Raw genomic sequence first — 6,159 nt, 5'->3', positions numbered from 1 at the left:
AGGCATTTGGAAACCTCAATCTCTGGACTGGGATCAGGATTCTGATTCTGTGTAGAGTAACTTTCCATGTTTAATGTCTTAAGCTTGATCAGTTTTTATGTTCTGTGGTATCTGAATATGCGCTATAGTTATATCTCATTCTATTTTTTAAACTCACTTTCATAAAATTCCTAGTTCCTTTCCAGATAATTGGGAAGTGATAAAGGAGAGGAAAATTCCCAACTGATACAGGCTCAATCAGATACTGTTATAAGAAGTTTAGGGCTTAAAATATAAACTTGGAGATATAGTAATAGAATTTATTATACTTCTACCATTTCTATAGATTTGGACCAAAAAGCAATTCAAGTCATAGTTCATTAATTATTTTCCTTAGTATGATGTAAGCTTTTTCTTTTTTGCCTGGTAATTATATACATTTTAAAACTCATTGTCCTGGTTGGATTTTTCTTTAACTATTATTTATTTCTTCTTCCTTATTCTCTTCCTCCTCTTTTCAATTCTTCTCCACTTTTTATTATTCCTTACTTTGTGTTTTCTTGGTCACTTTAGAACCCCATCTATTCTCTTTAAATTTATTCTTTAGTTATATAATAATATAAGTTTCCATGTGCTTTTAATAATTCAAATTAATCTTCTACTTATCAGAAGATATTTCTTTGTCTCTATTTCATGCATATTATGATTATAAGTTTTTTTATTTACTGAAAAAGAGATATTCTTCTTATCATTATCAGGATTACTGTCTAGTTGAGAAAGAGAACTTAATGAATTACATTTCTAAAGGCACTAAAAAGAAATTGTATTCATGCAGAGGAAATACATTTAATTTACATATGAAAGCTTCTATTTTAACCACTAAAATAGTATGGATAGTTCAACCTATTTTTGAATCATAGGAGACAAGTTTTGGGCTTGTTTATGGTATGCATTTGTATGTGTGCCTTGTGCATGCATGTTTTATGTATGTTTGTGGGTACATTTGTCTCTGGGTAGGGGTATACCTGTGCCTGTGTTTAGAGGCAAGAGGTCAACTGCAATTGTCTTTCTTACTCACCCTTCAGCCATGTTGTTGAGACAGGCTCTCTTACTAAGCTCAGAGTTCATGGATTCAGCTAGACAGCAAACCTTAGGGATTCTCCTGTATCCTGTTTCCCAAAGCCACTGGGTCTGGCTTTTACATGGATGTTGAGGATCTGAACGCATATCTTCATGGTCATGTGGAAAGAACTTTATCCACTGAGCCATATTTCTTATAACCTCATTTTTTCATACATACTTTGATTCTCTATGCTTGCTGATACCATATTGTTTTTATTCACTTATTTTCCTCATGAGTTGGGCACTACTAAAGGAATTAAAGAAAGAAAAGTAATATCAACATTTATGGAATCCTCACACATGGAATACTTACACATTGAATCATACTTATATGTTTTAATTGTTATAGCCTTAAAACCTAACAGAAAAAATCAATATTTTAATTTGTTAATTGATCAATAAGGTGAAGTTCAGGGAAATAAATATCATGACCGATACTTATGTATCATTGGCTAAATCATGATATTCATTTTGGTAAATTGAATCCAGTGCCACTATTCTGTCTACTATGCCATGTTGCTGCCTTGAGTAAACTAAAACTACAATATACCATAATAAGCTGTTGTGTCAGGGGTTGAGTAAGGTGCTTTCTACTAATCTTATAATGCTAACCTTAGAATTTTGACAGGCATTTAATAAACTTTGAATTCAAATATTTTGCACAGTTGGGAATTGGGAAGGGAAAGGTACTTGTTAACAGTAAGATTTGTAGTTGTGGAAGTGTTTGCATCAGTTGACAAAACATAAGTTGGTTTGTGCCTTTTACCCAATTTTTACCATTTCACCTTTATATATCATCTCATTTATTGCATAGTCCATCATATTTTCTGATTCTATTAATGCGACATCTTCAGAGTCCATATATAGGTGAGATCTACAATATTTGTCTTTCTGACCCTATAATGTCACTGAGAACAAAGCCTACATTCATTCATGTTATCACAAAAGAAAGGGGGATTCCTTTCTTTTCAATGACTGAAGACTATTCTGATGTTTGTATGTCTGTGTGGATCATACTCTCCTTTGTCAATGAATTCTTATTTTGTTTATATGTGTTAGTTATTATAAATTATTTTGCAATGAAAATGAAAATATAATTATTAAATATAATGAGGTCAATTACTCTGAATATATACCTTACAGAGTAATGGTGCCAGAATGTATTTTATTTTTTTTGTTATTGACAACTTCCATAATTAGAGACAATAAACCATGATAATCTCCCCCACTTTCCCCTTCACAATTCCATTCTGCATCATATCCCCTTCTCCTCTCAATCATTATTTTGATGTCATCATCTTTTCCTCCCATTATGATGGTCTTGTGTAGGTAGTGTCAGGCACTTAGAGATCATAAATATCCAGGCATTTTGTGTCTAGAAAAGTGCACTGTAAGCAGTGCTACCATTCCTTTGGCTCTTAAGTTCATTCTGCCACCTCTTTTGCAATGGACCCTGAGCCTTGGAAGATGTGATAGAGATGTTTCAGTGCTGAGCAATCCTCTGTTAGTTCTCCTTAGCACTATGGTGCCTTCTGACTCATCCCACAGGTCACTACCATCTGAAAAGAGAAGCTTGTAACCAAAAGTGAGAGTAGCATTAATATATGGGTATGCACATTAAGAGAAGTGCTTACTGGGCAGTTTGATGAGCATAATATATGCATTTCGCCACACACCAGCTGGGTTACACCCATAGGGCTCAGACTTCCTCCATCATAGGCATTTCAGTATCAGGCTTGTATTCCTCTCATGGAGCAGGCCTCCAGTCCACTTATTGGTTTTCCCCCCATAACAGACATAATACTATTTCACCTGTTGGGTCATTTGGCATGGCTGGCCCAATTTTTTTTTTCACTTTCTTTTTTTTTTCTTTTTTAATTTTTATTAACATTTTCCATGATTAAAAAAAAAATCCCATGGTAATTCCCACCCTCCCCACCCCCACACTTTCCCCTTTGAAATTCCATTCTCCATCATAGTAGCTCCCCATTACAATCCTTGTACTTACATATATTCAATATCAACCTATTAAGTATCCTCCTCCCTTCCTTTCTCTTCCCTTTATGACTCCTTTTTAACTTACTGGCCTCTGCTACCAACTATTTTCCTTCTCACACAGAAGCCCAATCCTCTGCAGCTAGTATCCACATATGAGAGAGAACATGTGACGCTTGGCTTTCTGGGCCTGGGTTACCTCACTTAGTATAATCCTTTCCAGGTCCATCCATTTTTCTGCAAATTTCATAACTTCATTTTTCTTTACAGCTGAGTAGAACTCCATTGTATAAATGTGCCACATCTTCATTATCCACTCATCAGTTGAGGGACATCTAGGCTGGTTCCATTTCCCAGCTATTATAAATTGAGCAGCAATAAACATGGTTGAGCACGTACTTCTAAGGAAATGAGATGAGTCCTTAGGATATATGCCTAGAAGTGCTATAGCTGGGTCATATGGTAGATCAATCTTTAGCTGTTTTAGAAACCTCCACACCGTTTTCCACAATGGCTGTACCAGATTGCATTCCCACCAGCAGTGTAGAAGGGTTCCTGTTTTTCCACATCCCCGCCAACATTTATGATCATTTGTTTTCATGATGGTGGCCAATCTGAGAGGAGTGAGATGGAATCTCAATGTAGATTTAATTTGCATTTCCCTGATGACTAGTGACGTAGAACATTTTTTTAGATGCTTATATATGGCTGGCCCAATTTAAGGCTTGCAGTGCCCACTATTGTTTATCTCCACTGAATACTTCTCTCTCTCCCATGGCGCTGCATGCAATATAACATTTTACAGATTTCTGTCAGCTCATCTTCATGGAGGAGGTTTTCAGCTCAGTTCCATCAGGATTTGTCAATGACCTTTCCACTCAAGTATGAGGAGTCTTCCGCAATGGGTCTTACTATCTATTCCTGGTAGAAAACCAACAGCCTCAGCAGTGGCCTGTAATGTTTTAGGGGCATCAAGGACATCCCTGGCCAACATCTCCATGCTAGAATACATCTTAGTTTCATAATTTCTCCTTTTCCATTATTTTTCTTTATTACATTTTTTTTTTAGCTTATTTGAGGTAGGGTCTTACTTTTGCCCTGGCTGACCTGGAATTCATTCTGAAGACCCAAGATGACCTTGTACTCATGGCAGCTCTCCAACCTCTACTTCCCAAGTGCTTGGAATAAGGATTGTACCACCATGCCCCTGGCTTTCATTATTTTGATTTTAGTTCTTCATATCTGTAATTTGCATTGCTATGCATCAAACTCAAGGCTTTATGCATGGTATGCAAGTTGCGTCTGCTGGCCTGCATACTCAGCTCTTGCTTTTAATTTTTGGAGAACTCTCCATACTGTTGTTCTTAATGAGGACACTAATTTAATTCTTCCCAACTGCATTTAAGGCTTTCCTTTTTAAATCCATATATATTTGTTATCATTTGGCTTTTTGGTGATACTCATTTTTTGTTTTTTAAGGTTGATAATATTCTTTTGCCAGGTATGAAATGATATTTTACTGTGATTTAATTTATGCTTTTGTGTTAATGATGTTCATCTTGTTCATATATCTGTGTAATAGCTGGTTATAATGCTAAAATATAAATAGATTCCATAACATTGAGTTTCTCTTCTAGCCTATTAACACAATTATCTTAATTTACAGCTGTTCTTATTCTTTTACAGGCAACACTGTCAACAATGGAAAGAGGGAATTACTATGAGGTGACAGAGTGTGTTCCTGGGACTCACCAACTCCTGGAGTATCCAACTGCTCCTCTTGGTCTTCTCCTCCATGTTTTATGTGGCAAGCATGATGGGAAACTCCCTCATCGTGTTCACGGTGGCTTCTGACCCTCACCTGCACTCTCCCATGTACTTTCTGTTGGCAAACCTCTCCTTTGTTGATTTGGCTGAATCTTCTATCACTACTCCCAAGATGATTTATGACCTGTTCAGGAAGCGCAAAGTCATCTCCTTGTGGGTCTGTGTCACTCAAATCTTCTTCGTCCATGTCTTCAGTGGTGTGGAGATGGTGCTCCTTATAGCCATGGCCTATAGCAGACATATGGCTGTCTGTAAGCCACTCCATTACCTGACCATCATGAGCCCAAGAACATGTATCTTTTTCTTAGTGTCTGCCTGGGTAGTTGCCCTTATGCACTCTGTGGTTTAATTGGCCTTTATTGTAAATTTACCTTGCTGTGGCCCTAGTGTGATTGACAGCTTCTACTTTGACCTTCCTCGATTCATCAGACTTGCTTGCACAGACACTCATCAGCTCAAATTACTGGTTTCAGTTAACAGTGGATTCATCTCTGTGGGTTCCTTCTTCATCCTGATCATCTCCTACATTGTCATCATAGTGTCACTGTTGAGAAGCACTCATCCAGTGGTTCCTCCAAAACTCTGTCTGCAACGTCAGTTCATGTCATTGTGGTAGTCCTCTTCTTTGGCCCTGTGATATTCTTCTAATTATGGTCTTCTTCCTTCACACACTTGGACAAACTTTTGGCCATCTTTGATGCACTTGTCACTTTGTTTCAGGATCAAGTGATCTACACATTCAGGAATCAAGAGATGAGGAGAGTATTCAGAAAACTACTGAAATATAAGTAATTTCCTCAACAGTGGCATTGTCAAGTGTCTTTTAAAAATATATTTTAGGGATGGAGAGATGGCTTAGTGGTTAAGGCACTTGCCTGCAAAGCCAAAGGATCTTGGTATGATTCTCCAAGACCCACTTAAGCCAGATGCACAAGGTGGTACATGCATCTGGAGTTCTTTTGCAGTGGCTGGAGGCCCTGGCATGCACATTCTGTCTATCTCTCTGTCTTAAATAAATAAAAAATGTTTTAAAATATTTTAAATATATATTTTGTTTATTTATTTGAGAGAGAGAGAAAAAGGCAGATACATATAAAAAGGGAGTCAGAGAATGGGCACACTATGGCCTCAGCCACTGCAAACCAACTCCAGATGCTGCACCACCTTGTGCATCTGGCTTACATGTGTACTGGGGAATTGAACCCAGGTCCTTAGGCTTTTCAGGTAAGCGCTTTG

The 6,159-nt window shown here is 37.3% G+C and overlaps 1 pseudogene; it reads left to right on the top strand.

Annotated features, from left to right (window-relative positions):
* The first annotated feature begins 4,797 nt into the window (after positions 1–4,797).
* On the top strand, positions 4,798–5,715 carry LOC101615331 (annotated as a pseudogene).
* The last annotated feature ends 444 nt before the right edge of the window (positions 5,716–6,159 follow it).

Source organism: Jaculus jaculus, chromosome 8 (genome assembly GCF_020740685.1).
Source record: "Jaculus jaculus isolate mJacJac1 chromosome 8, mJacJac1.mat.Y.cur, whole genome shotgun sequence".
Lineage (NCBI taxonomy): Eukaryota > Metazoa > Chordata > Mammalia > Rodentia > Dipodidae > Jaculus > Jaculus jaculus.
The sequence above is the reverse complement of the archived record's forward strand: the minus strand, read 5'-3'. Positions and strand labels throughout refer to the sequence as shown.